Genomic DNA, 14398 nt, shown 5'->3' on the forward strand with positions numbered 1-14398 from the left:
ACAACTTATGCTTGTGAAAATATTTGATGTTTCAGAGTTGATGCCCATAGCTTGTTCCGTATTCCAAACAACACAGGGTAAAAGGAAAGAATGGTTTCAGATACAGCATGGGCATTTTACACATGTTCAGTGTTATTGCCAGTGATAATGTTATCAGGGAATAGTTCCCTTTATTTGCAATCATGGCAAAAACATGGTTTTGAAAAGTGATTATAACTCTTTGCTCAAATTTAGAAGATGACCCAGATGTATGAAAACTAGAAAGACTAAGGAAATAGCACAGAAAATCACAGAGCATAAATGGATTTCACAAAATTTGCTTCCCTTTGTGAAGAAAGAGTGCTATATGACCAAACTTGGGATCATTTTCTTGGCTTTTATCCAAATCACTCCAGGGGCAAATAACTGATTTTAGCTAGGAAAGTATTTTCAAAAGACTTTCTCTGATGAAAACACTCCAGGTAGAGAGTGAATCCCCTTGAGTAACCCGGGGGGGGGGGGGGGGCGCTCTGCTCCTGTTTTCCTTAAGCTTTGTCCCTAAAGCTGCCAGGACAACTTTGTTCTAAGTCGAGAAAAGTTGGCTGGGTTAGCCCTGGGCTAAAAAAAAAAAAAAAAAAAAAAAAAAATTAAAGTAAATCCTAACGTCTTATGAGAAAGACCAACATCAAACATCAGTAGAAACCGTGGAGAAGGAAGCAACATAAGTTATTAGTCAAGACATTTTCTCCTCCTTTAACTTGCTCTCCGTTTATCAAAGCCACTGCTTTTGAAGCGAGCTGCTAGGGGGCCGACTAAACAATGCAGGAGGAGGCTTCTGAGCTCTGGGAATTGCTGCTTCCCCACCACCCTGCTTTGTTTACATTCGGCTCTCCCCAGCCTCTAAGCAAGAGTTCATTTTCTACCAACCCGAATTGTATTTACTTCTATTTTTAAATCCTCCGAAGCACACACAACCACAATGCCCAAAAGAACAGAATACTAATGGAAATAAAATATGTTGTAAAAATTACAGATAACACTGAACTACTCCTGGGAGATGAGGCTGGCAGGAATATGATGCAAGAGGAATAAACGCGCAGATACAATAAACACCCAAGTAACACGCGGGAGGATTTTGTCCTCCCGTTTAATTTAGTAGAAGAGACAAACAGCTTGGGAGCAATGCCGCTAATCAGGTGTCCTCCTGGAAAAGTGGACCATTTTCAAAGATCAAAGCAAGGAAGCACTTTGCTCAGCTTTACATTGACCTGAAGACACGAATTACTGCATTCTTACTACTTCTTTCCAGTTTTCTTTCTTTGACTTGCACACACACCCTCACACACACTACTAAAGAACTAGAGAAATTCACAACGTTTTAGACTTTCAAATTAATAAGGGGTGAAGTCGGAGGGGAGGGAGCTGGGGACGGGGAGAGGGGAACAGGAAAAATTTGTCCTGTGCCCATGGAGGGCTGGGGGTGGGGGCGCCCGTGAAATTCCACTCAGCAAGTTATGCTCCTGCAACAGAAGAGGTCAGTTTCATAGATTCGGTTGTGCCTTACCTGGTTTTGTAGTGAAATGCACCAACATGCCCCTAATTCTTCCCCTAAAGTACTACATATGCTGAGAGCTACAGTATTTGACCTTACACATTTCCACAGAAGAAACTCCAAAGCAACCTTTAACTTCAATAAAACGCTGTGTTCATTCTTCCCCTTGTGCTCAACACACAGCAATCTAATACACCTCATCATGTGGTCCGTTGCCATGGCAGCAATGAATCCAGCTGCTGAAATACAAAAGACTGACAAAAAGTTGCCTTTTTCCCCCTCCACCCACCCTGACAAAGTCAGGGAGTTCTTTTTTTTTATTCTGTATGACAAATCTAATTTGAATATGTTTCTGGTGCTGACTCAACTTCGTGAACAAGGGGAAAAAAAAAGAAGGAAAAACGAATAGGAGAGGTATAAGAATAAGAGGTCCCCAGAAGCATTTAAACAAACGAAATAACTATATGCATTTTTAAGTCGCCACTAATCCCTCAAGATGCTGATCATTAGCGGCTACTTCTTCCAACCAAGTATTTTTAGACGCCAGTTACGAACTCGATAGAAAAATGCTGCAATGATCTCACAGCTCCTTTAAATATATATATAAAAGTTAAATAATTCAGTCAACACGGATGCTGAAAACACGACATCAGTGTAGGAAGGGCTAGTCTCGAAGTGTTTTCCTAGAGCAAACTTCTAGTCACAGCTCAGAGGTGGGAGGTAAAATTCTTCATTTTCTTTTCCTCAAACCCTGTGTTTAACCATTATTTAAACAGATTAAGTCTTGGTCCTATTTAAAGTGATCATAGATTTGGATCTGTGGTGACACAGCCTGAGAGAATCCACCAAGCCATACTTGGGGGCTCTATCTTAAGAGTAGGAGTTTTGGAGTTGGGACAATAGCAACTCTGAAGAATCCTGGAACCCCCCCCACCCCCCCCACCCCCCCGCCAAACCCATGACTATATAATTACGATTTAAGGAACCACCTTCACTTTATTCCCAGTACTTTAAGGAAGCCTGACAGGAGACCTGGGACACAGGCTTCACCTCGTGTCAGCTGCGGTCCCTCCTTTCCACCACGGACGTCCTTCACAGCTGCCGCTCTCCGTCCTCCAGCCAGCAGCTACTCTATCCCTCGGGTCTTGCACGGCCACTCCCCTGCTTCCCCTGCTTTGCTTACTTTCCAAATTTAGCTCATACTTCATAATAATTCATTGACATGTCTATTCTCTCTCTTTAGACATGGGCTCTCCCAGGAAGGGGAAGGGGCTCTTACTCATCTTTCCATGCCATGTAACCAGCAAAGGGTTTGGCATAACGTAAGGCCCACTGGCTATTACTTGAAAGGATGAAGCAGGGAATGAATGCTTTGTGTCAGCAAGGTGGAGGAAAGCTGGCTGCTCCAGGGCTATGTTCACAGCATTCCCTGCTGTGGTTCAATCCCTGAAGGGTTTGCACAGCCTCTTCCTTATTATCCCACACTGCAAAGGGAGGCAGGCAAGAGTAGTTCTTAGGAGAAGCAACCACGGAGTCACTCGGATGTGGGTTTGAAATCCAGCTCTCACCCAGACTAGCTCTGTGATCTTGGAGAGATCATTTAACCTCTTGAAATCTCGGTTACTCTTCTGCAAAATTTCTACTTTAAAGAGTTATGAAAAAGGATTAAATGAGATAGCCCAAGGAAAATACCAAGCACTGAGCTTGAAACATAGTGAGTGCTCAATAAATTATCGCTAGTGTTATTTAGCCAAACTGTTTATGAGTTTTGAACGAGAGGGACAACAAGAAAGCTCACTGACACCTGACTTGCCCTTGCTGATAAAACTGTCATTTTCAACCACATACCCATATTCAATTATCTGCTTCATAATATGGGCATAATACAGTAACCACTTCAGGCAACTAGGCAGGATTGCTTGCTCCCACTTACAAACCATCTAGAGGAGATGGCCAGTCGAAAGGTTTTACATATTCCCAGTGTGAAATGGACTGTAAAAAGAGTATTAAAGTTGGCAGGTGATTAAAAAAATCTTTTTAATATGAAAAACATGAAGTAAAGCATTTCATTTCGATATTTATATCGCATTTTCAAGAAGTGGTCTAGATGTTATTTATTAGCAGTTTTTTTTTTCAAATTAAAATGGAGTATAAAGAATTGTCATCATAAAGAGCCTCAGAATAGAAATTATGTACAGAGATCACATTTTTAACAATTTACCAGTGTTGGCTTCACAGCAGCCTTTGAAAGGTCACCTTGGTCAGTAGCGAGGGCTGTAAAAGTCTCACCACTGCAGACTTTCTAGTTGCTTTTCTCCACAGTCATCTAACTCAGGAAATTACCAGACACCAAAGCCAATTGCATGGGAACATTAGCATTAAAAACCCTTTGAAGCCTTAGCCAGGGGTTAAAAAACCAAACAGCAAAAACCAAAAACTAAACAACAACAGCAACAACAACAAAACAAAAACCTGTGTGGAAAAAAAACTTTCATGGCAGAAAGTTGCTGTAAAGAATAAAAGGAATGTTGGGCATCACAAGATTTCTCTATCATTTAAAGAAAAAAAAGCCCTACAACAAATCAGTAGAGATTATTAAAATAGCTTTGGCACTACTACAACTCCGAAAAATCCTTCCGTGTTGTGACTCATGATGCCACTGTCCTATATGGCGTGTACCAGAGGCAGAACAGGCCAAAAGGCAAGAAACATATACACTGAAAGTCAGAGCCCCTTAATCGTCTTCAGGACGTTGATGAAGGAAAGACAAACAGAACCACAATCTGAATAATTCATAATTACTCTCATATGTGGCTAGCTGAATAGACACTTTCAGCGCCTGTCTTCCTTTCTTTGGGAGTCTCTCCTTTGTGTCTATTTCCTCCTACAGATTGGTTATGCATCTCACTGCTTCTCATTTTGTAAACTGAAGAGCCTCTCATTTATCTAGTTAAGGTAGGCTACTCCTAGAGCATAACTACAGTTAGCAAACATTCTTTGTCAGACGTGAAGCAACCTGTTTGATTCTCTCTCTTAAGCATGAGGGGAATATGACGTCAATGTGTGTGGTTTCACAACGTCTCAAATCCCGCGTTGCAAATGGTAAGCTTAACTTCTTGCTCAGTGTGAACAGAACTTGTAACGTGATCTGTGCTGGTGTGACCCGCTTACTTTCCTAGGAAGAATCCAATCACCGAGGGAAGACACAGTCTTTGGGACATAATGCTTCAGAATGTACCCCAGGAAGATGTGCCAAGCCCAGCACCCACAGACCTGGGAGAGAGCTCACAAAGTTGTTCGCTTTCCTGCTCTCCCTTTAGACCCGAGGGCACCTAAAATCCCACAAACTCGAGGTAACAACATGGGCTCAGAGGTCAGGCCTTGGAGTTAAGCAGCATGGGTACCAAACAAACTGGCTGCTGACGTCAGTGAAATTAAAACAAGACAAAACAATTTGAACCTCTGCAAGATCAATGTTTTGCAGGTCACATTTTAAAATTGTTCTTTTATAGTACCACAAAGAGCTTTATGGTGAGGCCACTAGTTTAAATCAAGTAAGAGAACTTGTTCAGAGCAACGACAAAAAAGATTGTGATCTATTGAACAATTCTTGTAGGCTGCATAGTTTCTTGGGCTGCTTTGAGCAGCTGACCTAAAAAATATTAATCGGATTAGTATCTATTCTACTCATGAAAATTTCTTATGAAAGAACAAGGCTATTGCAAGGCATCTCAGTTTATATAACTCAATATCAAGATATTCTATTTTACCCTTAAGATCTTTTCAAAACATGCACTTCTCTTTTGAATTGTATTAACAGTGCTATAAATAAGTATCTGTTTCTAAATAGCACTGTGAAATTGATGGCCACACATTCTACAGATAACTTATTGTGAACCCTGAATCATTTCATCCTATTCACATATGGATATTCATTCCCAAATTTCTGCTTTTGGATTTTTCATCTCTCCAAAATTCATAATTATACAGTTATATTCTGGATTCTTCCTTAGTGAAAAACACACTTGGTTTTGGAACTTAATAGTAAAAAGTGACACCACGTGCCCATTTTCTCACTGAGAGGTAATATCACAAGTCCAATGTAGGGAAGTTGAAAAATATAGAAAGATTTATGAAATAACATTAAAAGCACACATAATTTAACTATCAGAGGTAACCAATATCAACATTTTGCTGTATTTCTTAATTTCATATACTAAAATCCTGGATAATTTTGACTATAGTTTTCTTCTGCTTAAAGAAAGACATGTAAAATAAACACACCATGATATTATAGATTCTTTGAAAATATTTTTTAATAGTTGCGTAAAATCCTACTATTTGGATGAATCAGAATTCACTTAGCCATCCCTCATTGTTAAATATATATTTAGTCTTTTCCAGATTTCTTTATCTAAACCATATATTTTTGTATATAAATTTTTGGTTATATCTTGGGTTATTTCCTTAGAATAGATTCCTGTGCAGGAGGGGGCATTATTGAGTTTAAGTTAGAAAATCTAAGCACAGAATTTTATTTTATTTTATTTCTTTTTTAAGCAGAGCATTTTGGAATTGGAGGACCCATCCCTGTAATTCAGTGTAATATTTCATTTTATTGACAAGGAAACCGAGGTGAGATAATTGGTTCAAAGTCCTGTCACGAATTCTTCTAGTGCAAGAACATAGACTGGGGTTCTTTGTGAGTCCGCTTAGCTTTTTGTCATTTCACCCTGCTGACTCTCAATGGCAATTCATCTCTGAGGTGCTCCTTCCCAGTTCCGGTTTGGTATCCTCTGTGAAACTCCACGAATGTGCTGCAGAGTCCAAGCCGGGAATGGGAATAACTTGGAGGTAGGTAACACAGTTTTATTTTTTGCTCAGAGACAACCCACATGGCAGCATCTCTACAGTCACCTTCCACCAAGAGCAAAACAGAGTGGGTACTGAGAAGCAGCAAAGATTCTCTCAGGTCACAATCTGCCCTGAGGAGAACAAAATGGGAAAAGATTCCAAGAGAGTTGAGAGGTGAGGACGCTCGTAAAGTTGGTGAGTTGAAATGGATATAAAATTAGGCAGAGCTCTTTGATAGACCCCAAGTTCTGTTAGGGCGTTGTATTCTGTTGGAAAAACAGAATCTGTGGGATTTGAGTGGCAGACTGTGAGGTAACTTGTCGGGGCAGGGGAATAAGCATTTGTCTGGTCATCCTCTGTGACAATCCCTTATCCTGGAAAACCAGGTGTGTTTGCACAGTCATGATGATGTCTTCGTTTGACAGAATATACTCTTTCTCAGTTAGAGGGAACAGGGCAGAACATTTCTGAAAATCAAGTCTACCCATGAGGTCAAGGAAACGGGCATATTCTTGAGAACTTGCTCTGGAAATAATTCATTTTCTTAGTCTGAATACACAGTACACAGAGATTATTATTTCTTGGTCTCTTTCATGTGACTTATTCTAAAATAAGATGACTTATTCTAATTCAATAAATTTTAATTAAGTGTCTTCTCAAACCACATATTGTATAGATGTAGAAAAGAATATAAATAGCCTACAACCTAGATGGGGAGATAAGAATATGGATAAAGAAAACAGAGCTGTAGTTATATGAAAAAAATATAATTAAGTGACTTGACAGTGGACAGATAATTTAATTAGGTCAGTTTAAGCAGAACTTTTGGGGGAGGGAAGTCACCCATTCAGTGTGCCCCAAGCTTGGAAAGCAGTTGTCTGTTGGGATATTAGGTATGTTTTCCCAGATTGTTTTTACTTTGGGTTCGGGTACGCGGACTACATTCGCACAGTCCATATACTAAAGCTCTACGGAGAGTTGTCTGATGTACACGAAGGGCCTATTCAGTGACAAAGATTCGACGTAGGAGTGATAGAAACTACTGAGTTTCTCGCTTCCCCTGTAATGTACTCCTGGGAAAGGGTAAGTAATTAAGTAGTTGGTGGCAAGGTGAAGGGGGGGACGATGGGTAGTAGCTGCTTCTCCAGTAATACGTGTGTATATATCATAGGTAATGAGATAGATTAGGAAGCAAGTGCAATGTCGTGCACCCTGTAGGCACTCAATAAAAGTTAATTATTGATGCCAACTTTGATAAAAATAAAGGGTATTATAAAATGAAGCAAGTTAGCAGAACAATGAAAGGCAAGACTGTAGGAGAAGAAATGATTAAGGGAAAACACAGATTGAAAAATTGGAAAAGGATATAAGGTGATTTCAGGGGAAAGATTAAAAAAAAAAGCATATGTGGTTAAAGAGAACACATAGCAAAACCATCCAGGAGGTACGAGAGAGAGAATACTGAAGAAAATACACAATTGAGAAAGTTGTTTAAGTTAAGACAAGTGACAAACCAATGTCTGAAATGTCTTTCTTTATATCTAAATGAATTCCATTACTGGAATGAATGAAGAAGGTCCATTTGATAGTTAAATACGTTTTATAGAATTTGACCTGTAATATAAAGATATCGGGCCCTTTGGACCCTTCTGGGTGTCTCTGGTGGGAAACACTCCATCAGCAGAGACCATTCATCTGACATGTCAGACGTTCCGGTGTACGATGCCAGGGAGTTCACGGTCATCCTTGCTCCGGACTTCACCCTGGTTAATTCTCCATTAGGCCACTGCATGCTGTTCAGAGCCTCACAGTGACATGCGAAAGGGAGAAACTGGAGAAAGCATTGTACAACGGTGAACAATGAACAGGAAGGGAAGTAACATAGAAGCCTGGGAGGGAGGCACTTAAGCGTTTGAAAGTATATCTACACATAAATAATGGTGAGCAGGTGTTCTTCATTTTTCACTGAAGGCACCGCACTTTGTGTTTGCCAGGTGAGACATCAGAAAGGACTCCTGACATAACACCAAAATTATGGCACGTAAGTAATATGAGGCAGAGAGGCATTAGCTTCTACTTTGTTCATCACAGATGAATAGCGTTTCTGGAGGATGTCAGCCACTCATGTTTGTTATATACGTGAAGACACTTTGCATCCCAGTGGAGACACAGTTATGTGTTTATATGTTTCTATGCACACACATTGAGAAGACAGAAGCCATAAGCCATACCTCAGATCCAGTGGCTTGGATTGCCCAGCCATACTATCATACTTTTAGCAACGATATGCAAAGTGTTCAACGCAAACACTGTTTGTTTTATCTAATCAGGCTTTATGCTATCTTTGATAAACAATGTAGACTAATTAAAAAATGAAAGTAATCAAAAATATTTTCTAATCAGTTATAATCCCACCAGCCACAATTAATACTTTTGTATTTACCTATTCATATCTGTCTCTAAGTAACTATGTAGTTTTATTTTATTTTATTATTTTTTTAAGATTTTATTTATTTATTTGACAGAGAGAGAGACAGCCAGCAAGAGAGGGAACACAAGCAGGGGGAGCGGGAGAGGAAGAAGCAGGCTCCCAGCAGAGCAGGGAGCCCGATGCAGGGCTCAATCCCAGGACTCTGGGATCATGCCCTGAGCCAAAGGCAGATGCTTAATGACTGAGGCACCCAGGCGCCCCACTGTGTAGTTTGATTTTAAAAGGGATTGCTGAATGGGTAAAATAGGCAATTGCGATTAATGAGTACTTATCATGGTGAGCACTAAGCCAAGTATAGAATTATTGAATCACCGTACTTTACACCCAAAATGAATATAACATATGAACTATACTGGAATAAAAATTAAAAATTTAATAAATTAAAAAAAAAGCACACAGAAACATACTTCAAGAATGATAAAAATAAATAAAAATGCAAAAAAGAGGAAAAAAATGGATCGTTACTTTTAAAACTACAGCATTCTCCATATTCTAAAGGAGGCTACAGGCTTCATGACTATCTTTGAGGAAGAATGCTCTTTTTTGGGAATAAGCTTTAATCGGCCTACTGTTTATATTATAAACTAGTCTGCAAGATAGTGATAAAGGAAGGGAAATTAAGTGACCCTATGTAACAGAGAAAAGCGGTCCCTTCATTATGGGTGATATAGCTGGAAAATTGTGAGTTTTTAACTGGAATGAGGAAGGGTCTGGTGACGAGGGCCAGGGAGAATGGGTGCTAAATTTCTGGACACAGGGAGCAAGGTCCAGGTCATAGGAAATTCCTATCTGTAGGGGCAGCAGGTTCTAAAGCATGGTGGCCCAGAAGGAAATGGCCGGTATGGGATCCCTCCTGAAGAATAAGACTATGGTCTAAGGAATAATAATGCTGATGACTAATTTTGACACTCTGACTTACGATATCTCTGTTATCATCAAGATTTTTAGGAAAGCTTTGAGAATTGCTCTTAGCTTCACAGTGAGTAATTAATAAGTCTGTGTCCATGCTTGGAATGGGGGTATGAAGAAAGAATACGGTCTCTGAGAAAGTGATATTTGAGATGACACCTGTGAAGAATGGGGAGGAGTCTTTTAGGCAAAGGGAAGAGCACGTGTGAGGTCCCTGAGAGGGGAGCGAGCCTGATGTTTTCAAGGAACCACCAGAAGAACAGTGTGTTTGGAGCACTATGCATAAAGGGCAGAGGGTCATGGCATGGAAAGTTGGCAGACCAGGGCTTTGGAGGGACTCTAAAATTTATTCTAAGTACAGTGGGAAGGGTTTGAAGGATTTAAAACGTAAGAGTAACGTAATCCAACTTTTATTTTTAAAAGAGTGTCCTGGCTACGGTGTGGAGAATGGACAGGAGAGGGGCAACAGTGTTTAAAGTGCCACCAGTCTGAGGGCCAACAGTTGATTCTGAACTAAAATGTTGACAGTGGAGACAGTGAGAAGGACATACATTTGAAATATATTTTGGAGACGGAATTGACCGGACTCAGTCACACATTGAGTGAGGGAAGATGAGTGAGAATAGAATGTAAAGAAAAACTCTCAGCATTCTGAAATAAATGGAGGTGTCATTTACTACAGAGCAGAGCTGGCTGCAGGAGCATGCGGAGGGAATGCCACATGGGATAAGGCGAAGTGTTGAATTTGAAATGTCTCTGAGTCAGTTAAGCAGTAATGTCACATAGGCTGTGTCTGTATCTGCCTGAAGCCTTGAAGATAGGGCTCGAATGGCGATGTACAGGTGAAAGCTGTAGGTACAAAAGACTTTTTTAAAGCCATGGGAAAAGGAGAACATATGTGTAGAAGCAAACTCAAGACTCCTCGCCAAGACAGAGGGTCAGGGAGGTAAAAGGAAATCCTTGTGAGTGTGTTGCTGTGGAGCTAAATGGGAGTTCTTCAGGAAGGAAGGGTGGTCTTTGAGTTGAAAACTACTGAGAGGTTGAGTAAGTTGAGAATGGGAAAAGTATTTATTAGCTTTAGAATATGGCGATAATGACCACCTTAATAAAAACCTTTTTCATGAAATGGTGAGGGACAGAAAAATGAGGGGTAAGGAAGTGGAGTCAGACTGGGTAAATAATTTTTTTTTTTTTTGAGAAAGTTGGATTTGTAGGGGAGCAGAAGTAGGGCAGCAAGTGAAAGGAAACATGAAATCAAGGGAATATTTCAAATATAGGAGACTCTAGAAAATATTTACATGCTGAGAAGAGTGGTCCATCAAAGGCAGAGAGACTGATGATGTGGGAGATAAAATGGCTGGTTGCATGTGTGCAGTCCTAAGGGTAAAGGGGGACAAGATACAGAGTACATGTGGAGAAATGGCCTCTCCTGGGAGATGAGGGAAGAAGGATGCAGATGAGGGTGTATGTGTACATTCCATGTATCCATGGAAAGAGGGAACTCCCGTCTAGTGACTTCTATCATCTAATGAAGTAAGAAGCAAGGTTACTAGCTCAGAATGAGGAATGGGGAAAAGAATTTTGAAGCAAAGGGAGAAATAATGAGCTAATCATTATGGAGAGTCGGAGAATGAGTTGACTGCAGAGATAGCAGGACAGCCGTAGAGTGTTGCAAGCACATCTGATGTAGTGATCATGAATCTAGCATGCTCAGTTGTGTGGCCTTCTTTGACAAAGCTCATACAAAAAAGTATGGGTAAGTCAGGTAAGGGGGTTCATCTACCTGGCTTGGCTATGGCCTGGTGAATATGATGGTCAGAAAGACATGCAAAGGAGCCGAAGATACATAAAAGGAAATGGACTATGGAATGTAATCAGGCAAAGAGGGGAGTAAGGACAGAAGGTAGTTATTGGACAGTGAGAAAGAACCAGAACAAAAAGATTCTGTAACAAACACAAAGAATTGCAAGTGTGGAGATCAGAACAAAAGAGCTGGAAGGTAGGATGTGGTGTTTGGAGAGGGGGATATCTTGCTTGCTTTTCTGATGATGGCCATGGTTCCAAGAAGTAGATGGCTGAGGTCAAATGGTGGGATTTATTTCTGGATATGAGGAAGGTATTGATTGGACCATCCACGGGTGTGCTGAAGTTATCAAGAATAAAGCACCAAAGCAGCACCAATCAAAGAGCTAAGCAATTTCCCTGTGGTCTATGGCTGGGTAGATTTTGTATGGTGGGAGGTACTGGTGGCTTTCTTCATCATTGAATTGATGGAGCCTCCTTAAGTATTAATTCAACACCAGAGCAAAACAGAGCTGATGAAAGAGGAAGAAACAAGGTCCTGAGTATATTTGAACTTCTGAATCTACCCTTCTTTGAAGCCTGACCATTCCTATTTTGTTAAGTTAGCCTGAGTGATACTTTTTTTTTTAGCTTTTATTTATTTGGGAGAGAGAGAGAGCACACAAGCAGGGCGGAGGGGGAGAGGGAGAGGGAGAAGCAAACTCCCTGCTGAGCGGGGAGCCTGATGTGGGGCTCGCTCCCAGGATCCTGGGATCATGACCTCAGCCAAAAGAAGATGCTTAACCAACTGAGCCACCCAGGCGCCCCTAGCCTGAGTGGTTTTTAAATTTTTTTTTTTTTTTTTGGTCACTTGCCAACACAAGGCATAAACTAATAGAGATGGGTCTATTTCACAAAAAAGAAATATTTGGGAAAGTAATGGACTTGTTTACTTAATATCCATTTTTCTTCGCTGGCAGAATTGTTATCTGTACTTCCACCATAAGTCTCAAGGAAAGGGTCAAAGTCAATCACTGCTATTGCAATCCCCTTGCTAGTGGTGCCAGTAAAATACAAAGGAAAATCTGCTAGGGAAAGTGCAGTGGGTTGAGAAGTGGATGGTTAATTTTATGGGTCAACTTGACTGGGTCATGGGGTGCCCAGGTATTTCATTAAACATTGTTCTGGATGTGTCTCTGAGGGTGTTTCTGGATGAGATTAACACTTGAATGGTTAGATTTAGTAAAGCAGATTGCCCTCCCCAATGTGGGTGAGTCATCCAATCTGTTGAATGCCTGAATGGAAGGAAATGCTGAGCAAGAGAGAATTTGTTCTTTCTGCCTGATGATCTTTGAATTGGGACATTGGTCTTCTCTAGCCTTCGGACTCAGACTGGAACTTACTTCATCGGCTCTCCTGGGTCTCTGGCTGTGCAGATGGGGGACTTCGCACCCTCATAATTGTGTGAGCCAATTCCTTACCAAAAAAAATCTCCTTCTCTGTATGTCCTATTAGTTCTGTTTCTCTAGAGAACTCTAATAAAAGTAGTGGTCCTCAAAAACTCATGGTCACCAAGAAACTTGGAACGTGACCTTATTTGGAAATAGTCTTCGTAATTGTGATTAGTTAAGGGTCAGGAGGAGATCATACTGGGTCAGAGTGGGCCCTAAGTGCAATGACTGTATCCTTCTAAGAGGAGAAGACAATGAGAAAGACACACTCAGAGAAAGCCCTAGGAAGATGGGGACAGAGATCTGAGTGATTCAGATATAAGCCAAGGAAGCCAATGATCACTGCAGCCACAGGAAGTTAGGAAGAGGCAAGGAAGGACCCTTCCCTGGAGTCTTTAGAGGGAGCATGGCCCTGCCAGCATCTGGATTTCGGAATTCTCTCCTTCAGAACCATGAGAGAACAGATTTCTATTATTTTTAACCCACCACGTTTGTGATCATTTGTTCTAATGTTCCTAGGGAAGGCATACAGGGAGTTTCTGGGAAAGGTCTCTTCACTCAAAAAAGAGGGTCACAAGGAGAAAAGAAAAAGTTGGTGGACAAGGACATGGCAAAATGTTCCACGTGGCTGGGCACAGGCTGAGTGGTGACTCAAGGCCCAAGAAGAGCCTCAAGAGGGAGCAGGGCTCGGTTGTGATCACTGGAAGTGCTGAAAAGCAGTGGATGCTAGACCATGTGAAGGATCAGGTCAAGGGAATTATGAGTGGAAAAATGAAACCATTCTCTGAAGTAACATGCACTCTCACACTCTCTCTCAAATAAATAAATACATCTTAAAAAAAAAAGACTGAAATATTTTCCCCCCAAAACTGATCAAACAGAACCATACGCATTTGGAAAAAGCTGTTTGAAAGCATGAGTCCTAGCAGACATTTCATTCTCTATTCTGCAGAAAGTATATCAAAGATGTTAGGATCTGGTCTTGTTGCTTTTTCAGTCATTCTCTCGTCCCCTATCACACCATGGAGAAGAACATTATATTAAATGCTAATTCTAATTTTTACGATTTAATGAGTTACTTCTGAGAAAGCTGCTGTTTCACCAGCCCATTAGAAACGTCTGGAATGGCTAGTGCTGAATTGGGGCTTAGGTCACCCAGCGGAAACTAATGTCAATGTTTCAGTTACTCATTTATGGTCTTCAGCCTCATGGACACACCTCCACTGGTTACTAGGCAACCACAGCTCACAGCAGTTAGTATACATTAGGCAGGAACTCAATGTGTGCATTTGGAAAGGCTCTGAATATTTTATTGAGAAGGTAATCACGAGCCGAACTAGACTATTTGTTACGAGGTAGGACAAAACGTGGGGGACTTCA

The 14398-nt window shown here is 40.8% G+C and overlaps 1 protein-coding gene across 49 annotated transcripts in view; it reads right to left on the minus strand.

Annotated features, from left to right (window-relative positions):
- DTNA (dystrobrevin alpha) overlaps window positions 1-14398 on the minus strand; it is a 344923-nt gene that overhangs the window by 158031 nt on the left and 172494 nt on the right. For 3 of the 49 annotated variants that reach the window (XM_057313151.1, XM_044382921.3, XM_048218557.2), the window contains exon 1: window positions 1544-1703. The exons of 45 other annotated variants lie outside the window; for them this stretch is intronic. The gene's annotated coding sequence lies outside the window, so the exon portion shown is untranslated. Of the gene's footprint in view, window positions 1-1543; window positions 1708-14398 lie in introns of those variants that run through there. One more of the 49 variants, XM_048218542.2, reaches the window with a different exon arrangement.

This window comes from Ursus arctos, unplaced genomic scaffold (assembly GCF_023065955.2).
Source record: "Ursus arctos isolate Adak ecotype North America unplaced genomic scaffold, UrsArc2.0 scaffold_17, whole genome shotgun sequence".
NCBI lineage: Eukaryota > Metazoa > Chordata > Mammalia > Carnivora > Ursidae > Ursus > Ursus arctos.